The following is a 15,922-nucleotide window of genomic DNA, read 5'->3' on the forward strand; positions in this document are numbered from 1 at the left end:
ATTAATAATAATTGATAGTGATCTTGCGCTTAAGAAATAAAATACAAAAACGTGCAAACTGCAAGAAAGTGACTTAGTGCTGTACCTAAATTACAATAAAATCATAAATGATACAAATGTGTGAACCAATAAATGGAAAATAGATAAACAGCAAATGTATACAACATGAATATATGATCAATAGTCCCAAAGTGCACAAAGTCGCAAAAAAGTGCAAAGTGCTAATTGTGTAAAATTGCTAAACGTGCAAAAATGTATAAAAAAGCCAGAATGGATTTAGCTGAATGTGAAGAATGGTTCAATATAACAATAAATGATCAGAGAATTCCAGATGTCCCAAATAACGGCTCAGGAGGGCTGACGTGAGGCATGTGACGCACGCACGCTGAGGGAAGGTGCGGACCGTGCCACGCCGGAGGTCGGGAGGATGGAGCGTTCCGTAGGACAGACGGCAAGCCAGCGGTGTCATCGTGGCGAGAGCGGCTGCTACGTCTGACGGACCATTCGCCTACCTGGAGCGACCCCGCGGTAATCCTCGCCCCCCCTCCGCCGTCTGGAGCTACTCCCGAGCTAAGATGTGAGCGGTGACGGAGGGATACATCAAGTAGCCATGGAGCGGCACGCTCCCACCGCACCCTCGGACCCACATCCCCGCCCCGAGACTCGGGGCGGCTCAGGTAACCTTAGTACGGTCCTTTAGGAATACTGTGACCTATACCGAGGTCCAACTCCCTCTTTGATAAGAAATATTAGACCAGCAGATGGTAAGAACGATTTGAACTGTATAAATCAAATAAACTTCTCACTGTGGATGGACGATTTTTTTTTTTTTTTTTTTGATGTTTCGGTGGCCAAGTCATATACTTCATAAATGCTCTCATAGATTGATAAATGAGAGAAGCGATATCAGTACAACTCCAGGCTGGTAAAACGGTGCTCTTTGGCTCCCCGGGCTGAGTATGGTCTGTGCTTACCATCCTGAGCCCAGGGCTGGGTTAGGAGAGATGAGCCTTAATTAACTCCCCATGCTGGTATAATACACGAGGATCACCGACATTTAGCTACGCTCTAATTTATTGTTTGGTTCTGTGTTTTTGCTTCCCCCCTCGGCTCGTATTTACATCTGTTATTACATTTGGAGCTAGAAAAAGCCTGCATATATGCAGGGACTATCAAGGACCTGTGTGAGGGGAGAAGAGAGGTAGGGGGTAGGACTGGGTCTCACTCTATGCCCCTCTTCCCTGCATCTCTCTCTCTCCCCCATACGGTTACCCCCTAAATATACTACAGACTGGAAGCTGTAATCTTGCCGGGCAATAGGGGGAAATATTGTCTATAACAGAGAGCTAAGGCCAGAGGACAAGAGACTTTGGGCTGAGAGTTCTGTCTCTAGGTCGGGAGCCCCGGAGGCTGTGAGCAGTGAAGCGCCCCCCCCCCCCCTAGACGGGAGTTACTCTGGTTCTTGGGGGTGGGATTAACATCCTGATATCTCCCAATTAGAGTGGTAGTAAGCCCGTGGGATCCCAAAGGGGGACAATGTAAATTTGGGGGGCATTGGAACTCCCTACTGGTTCACACTCAATCTACCCTCAACTATCTTCAAAACTGGGGAAACGTATAAGAGCCAGGAAAAAAGATAATATGAGTAAGATAACGAGGGGGGCCGCCCCCGAAGGCCCCTAAGGATAAAGCTACCTCCACGACAATAAGACAATATTTGACACAGGAAGGGTCTGCGAAAAGTCCGGGCACCGTAAAAAAAACTGAAAAAAAGGGGACGGCTAAAAAAGGAGGCGGGGAACCGATCCCCTCTAATACAGACCCTTTTGACAGAGGGGGAACAAGATACGAGCCATATGGAGGAATTAAGAACAGATACACAAGTCCCATCCAAGGGAGAAATGAGCGTCATGCTTAGGAAACTGGAGGAATCAATAAAAACTGAAATCAGTATGCTGAGAGTAGACATAAGCCATCTCTTGACACAGGTCGAGGAGTCGGAGGCAAAGGTGGAACAACAAGCGTTGGAATTGAATCAATTAAAAGAGCAATATCTTGTAATTAAACAAAATCAGAGGAGGTTACAGTATCGTTTAGAGGATCAGGAAAACCGTAATAGGAGAAAAAAGGGGGGGGATGGGGGGAGGTGGGACCTTCTCCCTTGACCCTCAGGCACCCCTCTCTGAGGGGAGCTGGCGAGGGGGTTGGTGCGGCCCACGGCCTACCTCATGACAAGAGAACCGGAGGAAAATGGGTCACGAGACCATCCACGGTTCAGAGACCAGGTCTAGGCCTAGGAGGGGGGTGTGGGAGGGGGGGGCAGTGGGAGGTGGGTAACAGTGATGGGAATGGGAAGGGGGCTCTCAGGGACTCTACAAGTAAACAATGTGTATGTAGTCGAATAGGACGTTATGGCTGAGATAAAGTTTTTGTCATACAATGTCAAAGGGTTAAACTCCGCGGGAAAAAGACACAAGATCTTGGAAGAGATTAATCGATATAGAGCGCACGTAGTCTTCTTACAGGAGTCCCATTTGACTTTAGATTCAAATATTAAACTATACTCTCCCATGTTTCCAACGTGGTATTATGGGGATTCTATATCTAAACGTGCCAGGGGTGTGGCGATTGGGTTTGCGAGAGGGACAGGGTTCGCCCTAGAGGCGAGACTGACTGACCCGGAAGGAAGGTACTTATTCCTGAAAGGGAAACTAGAGAATACTGTATATACACTAGCAAACATCTATGCCCCCAATACAAACTCAATCGCCTATGTTGAGCGAATCCTTGGAAAGTTAAACATTTTTGCGGAGGGCCATATGATCCTGATGGGGGATCTTAACTTGTGTATGAATCCGTGTGTTGACAGTACGTCCAGAGTGAAGGAGACAAGCAACGTTCAGCTTAAAAAGCTAAAACGTAAGATGCAGGATTGTCAGCTAGTAGATGTATGGAGGGTCCAACACCCAAATACATTAGATTACACGTTCTTCTCTCCTCCTCACGGTACATACTCTAGGCTAGATTACATTTTGGTCGATCACAGGGTATTAGAAAATGTCACGGGAACTGGGATGGAAATTATGACTATATCGGATCACGCTCCGATAACGATGAAAATCAAGACATCGGTACAAGTGAATCAACATCCCCCGTGGCATTTAAATGAAGAGCTGATAAGAGATGAGGAAGGGGCTAGAAGGGTGGAAGAGGAACTTAAACAATTTTTCTCAGCAAATGACATAGAAGGGATTTCAAGTGCCACTCTCTGGGAAACGCATAAAGCGTATATCAGAGGAATACTAATTTCCGAGGGCGCAAGGGTTAAAAAAGAGAGAAATAGGAAGTTTAACGCTTTGGTTAAAGAATTAGCGAACCTGGAACAAAAACATAAAGAACGAGGATTAAAAGAGACATACCTTAATTTAACGTTAAAGAGAGATGAACTTAAGGAAATTATAGAACAGGATGCAAAAAAAAGCTTAAACAGCATTGCCAGAAAGAGATACCTTTGGGGAAATAAATCCAGCAAACATCTTGCTAAAATGGTTCAAAAAAAGAAAACTAGAAACTATATTGAGAAAATTAAAAGGAAAAATGGGGAGTTGGTATACACTAATAAGATGATCGCAGAAACATTTAAAAACTATTACGAAGAGATATATACGATCAGCCAGAAAAGGTGGCAAACAGGAGAAAAAGAGGCTAAAACCTGCGACTTCTTAGAAAAGGCAGGACTGTCGAAGATTGGGGACATTGATAGATTAAGCCTTGACAGACCAATAACCGAAGAGGAAATCAAAAATGCCTTGAAAAATACAGCAGGTGGGAAAAGCCCAGGTCCCGACGGGTTTACCGTACTTTATTATAAAAAATTCTGTAGTATTCTAATACCAAAATTGTGTAAATACTTTAACGGCCTCGGGTCTGAGTTTGATACGAGTAAGGAGGCACTTGCCACTGCGATAACAGTAATTTTAAAAGAGGGGAAGGACGGCTCACTCTGCTCAGGGTATAGACCAATTTCGTTGTTAAACGCCGACATTAAGCTTTTTGCTAAAATTTTAGCGGAGCGATTAAAAGAGGTTATACATTTATTGGTCCATCCTGACCAGGTGGGGTTCGTCCCCGATAGAGAAGGCAAAGACAACGGGATAAGAGCACTCCTCCTACTCCAGAAAATATGGGAGAATGGGTCCCCAGGTCTATTCCTGTCAGTGGATGCCGGAAAAGCATTTGACAGGGTAGACTGGGGACTCATGATGCAAACCCTTGAAGCGATGGGATTAGGGCAGAGGTTGATTGGAAGGATCAAATCACTCTACCACCATCCCTCTGCAAAGATTAAAATCAAAGGCACACTCTCGGAGTCTTTCGAAATGAAGAACGGGACAAGACAGGGTTGTCCTCTGTCTCCCCTTCTTTTTATCCTGTCTATAGAACCGTTATTAGCAACCATCCGCAATGACCCCGATATTAACGGAGTCAAAGTGGAGGGGGAAGAACATAAATTGTCGGCTTTCGCCGATGATATCCTATTCTACGTTACTAATCCCTTAAATACAATCCCCAAGTTAACTAAGGTACTCTCACAATATGGCGCCATCTCAAATTTCAAGATAAACGTAACAAAATCTGAAATTTTAAATATAAATGTAAACAAAAAAGAAGAGAGGATGTTGAAAGGGTGCTGTGACTTTCCCTGGACAAAAGAACTATAGGGGGTAATCCACAAAGATCGTGCGTAACTTAATTTTTTCCATTTAAGTTACACTGCCTTAAAATTTCTACCTAAGTGCCCGATCCACAAAGCACTTACCTAGAAATTGTGGGCTGTCTAACTTAAATTCCGCCGGCGCAAGGCGTTCCTCTTCAAATGGGGGCGATTCCCATTTAAATGAGGCGCGCTCCCGCGCCGGCCGTACTGCGCATGCTCGTGACGTCATTTTCCCGACGTGCATAGCGCGAAATTACGTTACGCCAAGCTTTGTGGATCGCGTCGGGTCAATAAAGTTGCGTCGGGAAAAAAAAAAGATACGGCGGGAAAAAAAAAAATCAAAAAAAAAATTGCGTCGCTGGACAGAAGGGTCTGCTTTTACATGATGTACTAACTTTACACCTTGTAAAAGCAGCCCTAATTTTGCGTTTGCAAACTAAAACTTACGGAGAAAAAACGAAGCTGAAAAGCTTTGTGGATCTCCGTAAGTGCTAATTTGCATACCCGAGGCGGCATTTCGACACAAAATGCCCCCAGCGGCGGATGCGGTACTGCATCCTAAGATCCGGCAGTGTAAGTCCCTTACACATGCCGGATCTTCTGCCTAACTATGGAAAACTGATTCTGTGGATCAGTTCCATAGTTAGGAACAGGGATACGACGGCGTAACAGCAGTTACGCCGTCGTATCCCTTTTGTGGATTTGGCCCAAAATACCTAGGCATTAAACTAGCCAATTTGGTAAAGAAGATCTATAAAATAAACTTTGTGCCCTTGCTAAACGAGATTAAAAATGATATTAAAAAATAAATAAATAGGCCTATCTCCTGGATTGGACCTATAAATACTGTAAAAATTATTCTTGTACCTAAAATACTCTATAAATTCCAATTGATTCCTATAGCCTTACCTCAACAATACTTCAGAATCTTAAATTCATTACTTTTGAATTACGTGTGGAAAAATAAAGAAACCTAGGATTTCTCTCTCAATTTTAAAACAAGATAAGCAACTGGGGGGTCTGGCTGTGCCTGACATAAGGAAATATTATAACGCGGCGGTTCTGTCCCGAGTGGTAGAATGGGCCAGGGATAGACAAGGGAAGAGATGGGTTCAAATAGAAAAAGCACAAGCTAAGGCACAATTAAGTAGTATAATTTGGATACCGGCACAATTTAGAGCTTCAAATAACAATGTTTTTGATTTAACACGAGACACTTTTAAAATGAGGGATAGGACACTGGCACAACTGAACATGAAATTTAATTCTCCACTAATCAATTTAAAAGATAACGCATATTTTGCACCAGGGGAAAAAAAAATTGGGGGGAACTGGATTAGAAAAAATGAATTACACCTGGGGGATATAATGAAAGATGGCGAAATCAGGACCTATGAAGAGTTGAAATCTCGTACCGATGTCTGGAATCTTGACAGGTGGCGGTATTCTCAGCTATATCATTTTGTGAGACACCTCCCCCGCCCATTACGGACGGGTGAGGAGTTGACACCGTTAGAGAAATTATTTAAAACTAAGAACTCAAAGGGTACTGTTTCAAAATTATATAAATTACTTATAAAGATGGATGCACGGGGTGAACCATATTTTGTTCAGAAATGGGAAAGGGAGTTGGGTATAGTTAGAGGGAAAAACACTTTTGAAAGGTTGATGCAATTCACCCATTCATCTGCAGTCGACATGAGAACCGCCGAGACAAACTATAAATGTATTTCTGGCTGGTACACCACACCTGACAAAATTAGCAGGTTTAAGACCGGCCAGTCCGCTGAATGTTGGCGAGGTTGCCCAGAAAGGGGTAAACAAATATAATGCATAACACCACAGATGATGCAAAACTGTAAACGGAGACAAAGGCAAGCATAAAACTATGAGCTGGTCTCTAGTACTCGGTTAAAAGCTGACATGGTTATAAAAAAAAAAAAAAAGAATTCCAGATGTAATAAAGTTCCGTTCAAATGGATGATGGGAACAAACAGGGTCAATCTTCCAATATATCAATATTCTTGATGGATAGGTTTCCTTAATTACAGTATTGAACCATACTCGTGTCCTCCACCAGTCTCTCAAAACTCTCACCTCACTGCAAAGGATCTTAAGCACATCAACTTATTCCCTTATCATCAGTCTTCTCTGCTGCAAATGTCGTAGCCACTGCGATATGTTCACTATTAGGCTCCTCTATTCCTTATAGTAGCTCTACAACAGCAAAAAGGAAGGGGGGAGGGAGAAAACACCAGCCCATACCCAGGGTATAAAGCAAGGAGGAGAGGAAGCTCCAATAGTTTAGTATAAAAATGAAAACTTTAATAGTTACACACATAAAAATGGACTCTTACAATGTATAAAGAAAAAGTGAGCATGTAGGGTTTAAATGCAGCAAAATGCGTTGTCTTACGGTTCCCTTCGCTCCGTTCCGATCTGCGGTAGCCTCTGTATCCCTATGACGTTACGTCACGTACCTTGTGACTTTCTCAGCCCCTAAAGGGCAGAGCCACAAATTGGAAGTGGCGATGCTCTACCGCAAACCTTAAGAACTTTCGGTGAGTGGGATGGATAGGCACATGTAAATAGGCGTCCTTGATGTCTATTGATGCCATGAATTCTCTGCCTAGTAGGGTGGCGACTACTGAACGAATAGCAAATGTTTAGAAACCGATTTAGTGATCTCAGATCCAGAATGGGTCGGACATCTCCGTTTGGTTTTGAGATCACAAAGAGGTTTGAATGAAAACCTGAACCTTGCTCCCTTAAGGGTACTTCTGTGACCACCCCTTGGGACAGCAAATGATCCAATCCCTTGAAGAAGGGTGCTCTTTTTAGAGGATCTTTCGAGAGCCCCAAGCTTCGGAACCAAGAAGATGGGATCTCTCGGAACTCCAGCTTGTATCCTAGGGATACCGTGGATACCACCCATCTGTCCTGGATCTCCTTCTGCCATATCGCTGAAAACTGACAAAGCCGTCCCCCCACTCGGCCGAGCGGGGGCGCCTCTTCATGCAGAGGTTTTGCTTGTTAGTCTTAGAACCCCACTGTTTCTTTCCTCTCTGGGGCTGGTCTTCTTTGGCCTTTCTGGCTGGCTGAAAATGCAGTCGCCACTGGCTGGAGGTAGATTTACCAGGAGCCGGTGACAGAGAACATTTAAAACAAGGTTGCTTGTTCTTTTTCTTCTCTGGTAACAGCGTAGATTTTCCGCTGGAAATCTTTTGGATATATTTCTCCAAGTCTTTCACCATGAAAAGGAAAACTCGCTAGAGGCTTTTTGCATGGCACTTCCGCAGACCAATGTTTTAACCAAAGGACTCTGCGCATATGCACCAACTGGAGTGTAAAGGCCCCTACACAGTGTCGGACTTTTTGCCAACAAACTTCAAAATGAGCATGTTTTCAAAATAGTCCGACCGTGTGTACAGTCCATCGGACAAACTTTTTCGGGTTTCATCGGACAAAAAGTTTGGTCTGCAAATGGACAAACTTTACGTCAACAAGAGTCCGATGGTGCCTAGTCCGAGCATGTATACAGCAAGCAATCGGACTTTTGTACAAAGTACAAACGCACATGCTCAGAAGCAAAGACCAGCCGGAAGCGTTCTGTCTAGTACAACTAGCGTTCGTATTTGAAAGAGCACATTCGTGACGCGGCAAGTTCTAAAATCAAGAAAAGCAGCGCACATTCTCTTCTTTATAATGTTCTAATACTAAAAGCTGCTTTGATGGTAAAACTGACAGAGTAAAAACAAATGTCTTTACTTTGGATTAGTGTATTTTGGTTATATGAATCAAACATATTTCTATATTTTTTTGTGGGTCAAGTTAGCACAACATGTCTGCTTGACGAACGGACGTTCAGAACTAACAAAATTGCACGAAACTGAAAATCGCGAATGCACACAGACGAAACCTCTACTAACTCTCGATTAGCAGAAGGAGCCCAAAGGGTGACACCGGAGAATTGAACTTTGTCTTTTAAACTCTCGTCAATACGTTGAAACGTCACTACGTTCATGTTTGTTGCCGAAAAAGTCAGAGTGTTGCCGAAAAAGTCAGAGTGTGTGTATGCTATGTGTGTGACCGGACAACTCCCTTCGGACAAAAATCCAAGGGAAAGTTTGTTTGATATCCGATCGTGTGTACGAGGCTTAAGACGAGATGCTTGCTGGATCAAATCTCTCATAGCATTTATTGTAACACAAGGCCTTGGGAAAATTTTCCCACAACTTGGCCTGTTCTGGGGACAACTCCTTAAGTCCCTCCTTTACCTGGTCCTTGGAGGACCTGACACATACCCACTGCGGCTACTGCAGGTTGTGCAACTGCACCTGCCAGCAGGAAGGAAGATTTCAATAAGGATTCCAACCTCTTTTCTGAAGGGTCCTTAAACTCCTGTATGTCATCTACTGGACAAGTCAGGTTTTTGTTCACACAAGATATGGCTGCATCTACCGCAGGTAAACGTAAAATCGTCTGCTCTCCAAAATGAAAGAAATTGACAATCTAAGATGGATTTTGATTTGACTTCTCAACCCAGAAGCCAACCCAGTTTCTCCAGACAGCTTTGGGTGAACTCAAAATCTGCATACAGCCTCTCTTGTGTGGGTGCTATAAGGAGGAGGTAATCGGGGTAATGAATAATCAAAATAGACCTTAACTTTAGTGGAGCTAAAGCTTCTTCCATAACCTTAAAAAAAAAATCCTCGGAGCGGAAGGAAGATCGAAGGGTAGGGCTCTGTACTGGAAATTATGAGCTTTCGACCTTATTTTCACCACTATCTGCAGAAATTTCTGAGAGTCTGTGTTGATGGGAATTATGTAGGTACAGAATACATCAGATGGAAAAAATGTATCACATTTGACATTTTTTGTATTTGATGGACCTGTGGAGAAGTTTTAGAATGACTGAATTAAGTGAAATGTCCCAGAAAGGATTCTTTAGGCAGAAGTGTTTGCAATAAATCTTACTGCTTTGAACAACATAGGCAGAGATTCTAGCAGCTGCTTCGTAGGTGAGCTTGCCACCAGGTATGACTAATTTCATTAGCCAGAACTCCATATTGCATGCAACACGGGTGGTAGCTACAGCAGGTTTGAGACTGGCGATTGTAGAATCCTAAGCCCTCTTTAGCAAAATTTCTCCTCTTTGATCCATGGCATCTTTAGGGACTCCTAAGTTTAGGTTTCCTCAAACGCCAAATATTTTGTTTTGTAAAGTGTGGAATCAAGCTGATGGCACTTATTTCAAAGAAGTTGTTAGAGAACGAAGGCTGCTTTTCTTGTTCTGTCAATTTCTTCAGAATGAAATCTGAAATAGAACCTTGAACACCAGAAAAACTCTAGACTTCTTGTGCAGATCCCAATACATCTGATCATGCCTACAGAGCTGCACCTTTTTCTCTTCAATATCCAAGGTCTCATAAATCGCTCTGAGAAAGTTCCCAACATCTTCTAGAGATAATTCATATCTAGATACTCTAGAAGGCTCCTCCTAATTGTGGGGCTCATCTCAACTAGCTGAATCTGCTTCTGAAGATGATAGGCCACAGGGAACTTCTCTCACCACCTTGTTATGAAAACTTCCCCTACAACTGAGGAAACTGCAGCCGTCAAGGACTTTGGCAAATTAGAGGCTGGGTAAGAGCAGCAGAAGGGGTCTTCATATACCCCAGAAGTGACATAAAAGTATGGAATGTGGAAGCCACCTCTTTCTTTACTAAAGAAACTAGCAGGCTGCAGGCCATTGCAGATTCTTTCTTCAGAAGACCCCCAATACATAATTGGAATAAAGGCTTAGACCGAGAGGATCCTAACTTGTTTCACAGACTGCACACTTCTTCTTAGAAGCAGTTCTTGCAAGTCTATCCAGGGCCTTGGCCTGCAAAACAACAATGACAAGCTGGCTCACTTCCACCATCCAGCACCTTCTGACTTTGTACGTCCACCAGAAAAAAAACAGTACACGATCATCTTAAGCCCAATACCAAGGACCCCCACATGACTTGCTTGGAAAAAAATTATAGAACACAGGGTACAGCAAGAATGTACTACCACCTCCAGCTTACCTGTGAAGAGCTGACGCCAGCAGAACCTGCTTCCGTCAAAGCCTAAGGGAGAAAGGAGGGAACCATCAGTGTATTTGAAGCGGGGCGACCACACCTTCTGTTGGGAGCGATTGCCACAGACACCAGCAGCCCTCCTTTTCTTCTCCATCTGCACTGCCAATGAAGGCCGGAGTCATGGCTATTATAGATGTCTCTGTAGAAATTTACTGTATCTGTCCTAATGACCATTATCTCTGGGATTAGAAGGGAATTTAACTATAAAGTTTTGAGTTGTTGTCAGAACAGGAGAGAATGGGGCATTTATTCCAGTGACTATTGTCTAAGAGGGGATTTTCTTTAACAGGACAGGAAGTAAAAGGTAAATATTCCCTTGGAAAACAGATATCCAAAAAACTGAAAAAAAAAATGGCTTAGTGGTTAGCACTTGTAACAGATCCTAATATTTACTGCAATTTACACTGCACATTTGTGATAACTTTTAGGCCTCGTGCACACTGGACATTAAATTAACGTTATAAAAACGCCAGTAGCTTTGCAGTGAGTTTGTCAACTTTGTCCAAAAACTTCCAGTATGCATGAGGCCTTATATGTGTATAGTGCACATTTACTCTATTAAAAGTACAAGAGTCCTAGCAACAGAGAACAGTAGACAGCAATGGCCAGCTGCAAAAGGAAGCTAGGCAGCAATAACCAGCTACATCCTAACAATGGAGGATGCTAGGCAGCAATAACCAGCTACATCCTAACAATATAGGATGCTAGGCAGCAATGGCCAGCTATGTCCTAAGAACAGAAGATGATAGGCAGCAACAACCAGCTGCATCCTAGCGACAGAAAATGCTAGGTAGCAATGGCCAGCTGCGTTCTAGCAATGAAGGATGCTAGGCAGCAATGGCCAGCTGCGTCCTAGCAACAGAGGATGCTAGGCAGCTATGGCTAGCCGCATTCTATCAACGGAGGATTCTAGGCAGCAATGGCCAGCTGCACACTTTTAATGATTGTGCAGAAGGCTGTACAAAATCAGCTTCAGCCCTGGTTCACACTGGGCTGCGGGAGTGAAGCCGTGCGAGTTCAGCTGAACTCGCACGATTTCACTCCCGCTGGCAGTCCTGATTTCGGCCGCGATTTAAAGCGGATGTGCCATGGGAAAATAATATTAAAAGCCAGCAGCTACAAATACTGCAGCTGCTGACTTTTAATATTAGGACACTTACCTGCCCTGGAGGCCAGCGCCGATCGCAGCAGAGGACGAGCGATCGCTCGTCTCTCTGCTGCTCCCCCCGCCATCCACGCTGAGGGAACCAGGAAGTGAAGCGCTGCGGCTTCACTGCCCGGTTCCCTACGGCGCATGCGCGAGTCGCGCCGCGCCCGCCGATTGGCTCCCGCTGTGTGCTGGGAGCCGAGTGTTCCCAGCACACAACGGGTGGGCGACGGGATGTGACGGAATGCCCGTCTTTTGCCCGTGAATGCCGGGCCGGAAGTGGGTGCAAATACCTGTCTTTAGACAGGTATCTGCACCCCCCTGAAAGGTGTCAAATGTGACACCGGAGGGGGGGAGGGTTCCGATCAGCGGGACTCCACTTTAGGGTGGAGAACCGCTTTAAGAGACATCTGTGCAGGTTTCTGCACAGATGTCAATGTAAATCGCGGCCCGAAATCGCAAAAAGTAGTACAGGAAATACTTTTTGAAATCGGTGCAGCGCCGCACCGATTAGGACGGTGTCATTGCCGACAAATGCCGCCGATTTGAGATGCGATTTCACATGTGAAATCGCATCTCAAATCGAAGCAAATCGTATCCAGTGTGAACCTGGGCTCAGGCCTACTTCTACTCCCAGGAGACAGAGGTGCAGTGTATAGCTGTTCACAGTAATGAATATCTATGCTTGCGTAAACAAGTTATGTCTAACAACTTACATTCGATTTTTACACAAATATGGCTTCATTGCTAGGCAGCAATGGCCAGCTGTGTCCAACAACTAGGGTTGTCCAGATACCGATACTAGTATCGGTGTCGGGACCGATACCGAGTATTTGCACTCTTGTACTCGCGCAAATGCTCCCGATGCCTGAATAGAATACTTTTTTTGTATTTATCAATGTTCTATGAAAATTCTTTGAGTTTTTTACTACTGCGTGACAAGCAAACAAAACATTTTTATTCATTTTTACTCATTTTTATTCTTTTATAATGTCTTGAGTTAGAGTTCTTCATAATTCTAAAGAAAATATCCTTAGTCTGTATTGTGGTTTGAAAACTGTCACATGACATTTAAAAAAAGTATCGGTATTCGGTATCGGCGAGTACATGAAAAAAAGTATCGGTACTTGTACTCGGTCCTAAAAAAGTGGTATCGGGACAACCCTACCAACAACAGAGGATACAAAACAGATTACAGTGCACACATGCAAAAATGACATTTATACTGCAAGGCTAGTTAAAAACACCTGACCATATTCAAAAATACGGGGGTTTGGTCACACTATATGGTCATATAGTGCTAAGCCCACTTACTGCGACAACGTACCCCAAATTAGTGAGAAAGCTAAACAGCAATGGCCTGCTGCGTCCAAGCAACAGAGGATGCTAGGCAGCAATGGCCAGCTGCGTCCTAGCAACAGAGGATGCTAGGCAGCAATGGCCAGCTGCGTCCTAGCAACAGAGGATGCTAGGCAGCAATGGCCAGCTGCGTCCTAGCAACAGAGGATGCTAGGCAGCAATGGCCAGCTGCGTCCGAGCGAAAGAGGATGCTAGGCAGCAATGGCTGGCTGTGTTCTAGCAACAGAGGATGCTAGGCAGCAACGCCCAGCTACGTCCTAGCAAGGGAGAATGCTAGGCAGCAATGCGCTATTATTGATTGTGCAGAAGGCTGTACAACATCAGTTGCAGGCCTAGGTCCACCCTCAGTAGACAGAGCTGCAGTGTATAGCTGCTTGTGTAACACGCCTTGCTTGTGTAAACAATTTATGCCTGGCGACTTACATTTTTCATTTGACAAAGGCTTTTTTTTGTTGTTTATTGTTTCTGACCAGGGACGGTCTTTCATTTCTGATACTCATATGAAAATCGTATGAAAACTGTACATAATAAACCAAAATCGTTTGTTCTCTTCCGCTACAAAAACATGTTTTGAGCTTGTCCTTTCGGAAATCTTCATGCAGAAGGTCGAAATGAGCTGTAGAAAGTTGTGTACACACTATACGAAAATCATACGAATGTTCCTAGGCCGAAAATTTTCTTATAGTGTGTACGAGCCATAACTGACACTTTTTGGGGAGCAGTGACACTAATACAGCGATTGGTGCTAAAAATATGCCCTGTCACTGTATAAATGACTGACAGGGAAGGGGTTAACATCAGGGTCGATCAAAGGGTTACCTGTGTCCCTAGGGAGTGCTTGCTAACTGCGGGGGAGGTAAAGATCCTTGTTCTTGCTTAGCAGAAACACAGGATCAATACAATCCCCTCTCACAGAATAGCGATCTGCCCTGTTTACATAGGCAGATCTCTGTTCCACCTGTCTCCCCAACGATCAGCTAACTCACTGATTAGCTCCTCCTATGTCCAATCAAATGCTTGTGTAACACACCTTGCTTGTGTAGACAAGTTATGTCTAGCGCCTTACATCTGCGTTTTTTACACACAAGTATGGCTTCAATGCTAGACAATGGCCAGCTGCGTCCTAGCAACTCGGGATGCTAGGTTGCAATGGCCCATTGCATCCTAGCAATGGAGGATGCTGATAAGCAATGGCCAGCTGCGTCCAATCAACAAAGGATGCTAGGCAGCAATGGCTGACTACATCCTAGCAACGGAGGATGCTAGACAGCAATGGTTACCTGTGTGCTATAAACGATTGTACAGAAGGCTTTACAACATCAGTTGTGGGCCTATGTCCACTCCCAGTAGACAGAGCTGCAGTGTATAGGTGCTTGTATAACACGCCTTGCTTGTGTAAACAAGTTATTGTTCCATGTATAATACACTACTTTTTCCTAAAATCATTAGACTGAAAATCAAGGGGCGTCTTATACAAGGTCAGTCAGCCTGGAAGAGAGCAACGCAGGTGCTTAGCTGCCCATAGCTTGTCAAACAGCTTTGCTCCGATCACGAGCTGTATGTTACTGATGTCAGCTGGAGGTGAAGAGTGCACAAATGCAATCCCATTGGAGGTGGAGACAGGGACCGGAGTGTTCTGATGTCAGGGAAAAAAAAAGTAAGCGATTGTCTTTCTCTCCAAAATCCAAACTGAATGTAGTCAGCTATGCAAAAGAGCATGGACATAGAGCCGCAGAGAGACAGTTTGGACCTCCTCCCACTGAGTGTACGATCAGACAGTGGAGAAAACAGGAAGAACTCCTCCTTCTGTCTGGAACTAAGGCTCCATTCACATCTAGGTGGACGAAATCGCGGCGTTTTGTCCCGCGAATTGCGGCGGCAAATAGCAGCGTTTTGTACCGCGATTTGCGGCGACAAAACGCCGCTATTTCCCGCCTAGATGTGCCCCTCTATGGAGATGGTCCCCGAACGCCGCCTGAAAAAAAGGACCTTTTTTCAGGCGGCAGGCGTCCGGCGTGGAGATGTGAACCATCTCCATAGAGGGCAATGTGTTTCCAGCCCTCTGGCGGCAGCGGCGTCACACTACAGGCGACAAAACGCCTAGGTGTGAATGGGGACTAATAGTGATGAAGAAGAGAACAGTGATGCAACAGAGGCGGAATAAAGTGATATGCTACGTAATATACTGGTATGTAAACGTTACCTGCGGTAATTACTAAATAAAAATGTGTTCTGTTTAAAATATTGATTTCTTATTTTTGGGTTGGAATAGTGGGGGGGGGGGGGCGTCTATTCCCGAACGAGAAATATTTTGGAGCTTGTCCCTTCTGAAATCTTTGTTCAGAAGGTTGGAATTTGCTGTAGAAAGTTGTGTACACACTATACAAAATGTTCGCTTGATTTACTTAACTGACACCTTTTGGGGACCAGTGCTAAAAAATATACACTGTCACTGTACAAATGACACTGGCAGGGAAGGGGTTAACATCAGGGCAATCAAAGGTTTGAGGGCCAGTTCACACCATAGAAACGCAGTCCGGATGTGTTCCAGATGCTTTTCTGCATGTGCGT

Source organism: Rana temporaria, chromosome 4, assembly GCF_905171775.1.
Source record: "Rana temporaria chromosome 4, aRanTem1.1, whole genome shotgun sequence".
Classification (NCBI taxonomy): domain Eukaryota; kingdom Metazoa; phylum Chordata; class Amphibia; order Anura; family Ranidae; genus Rana; species Rana temporaria.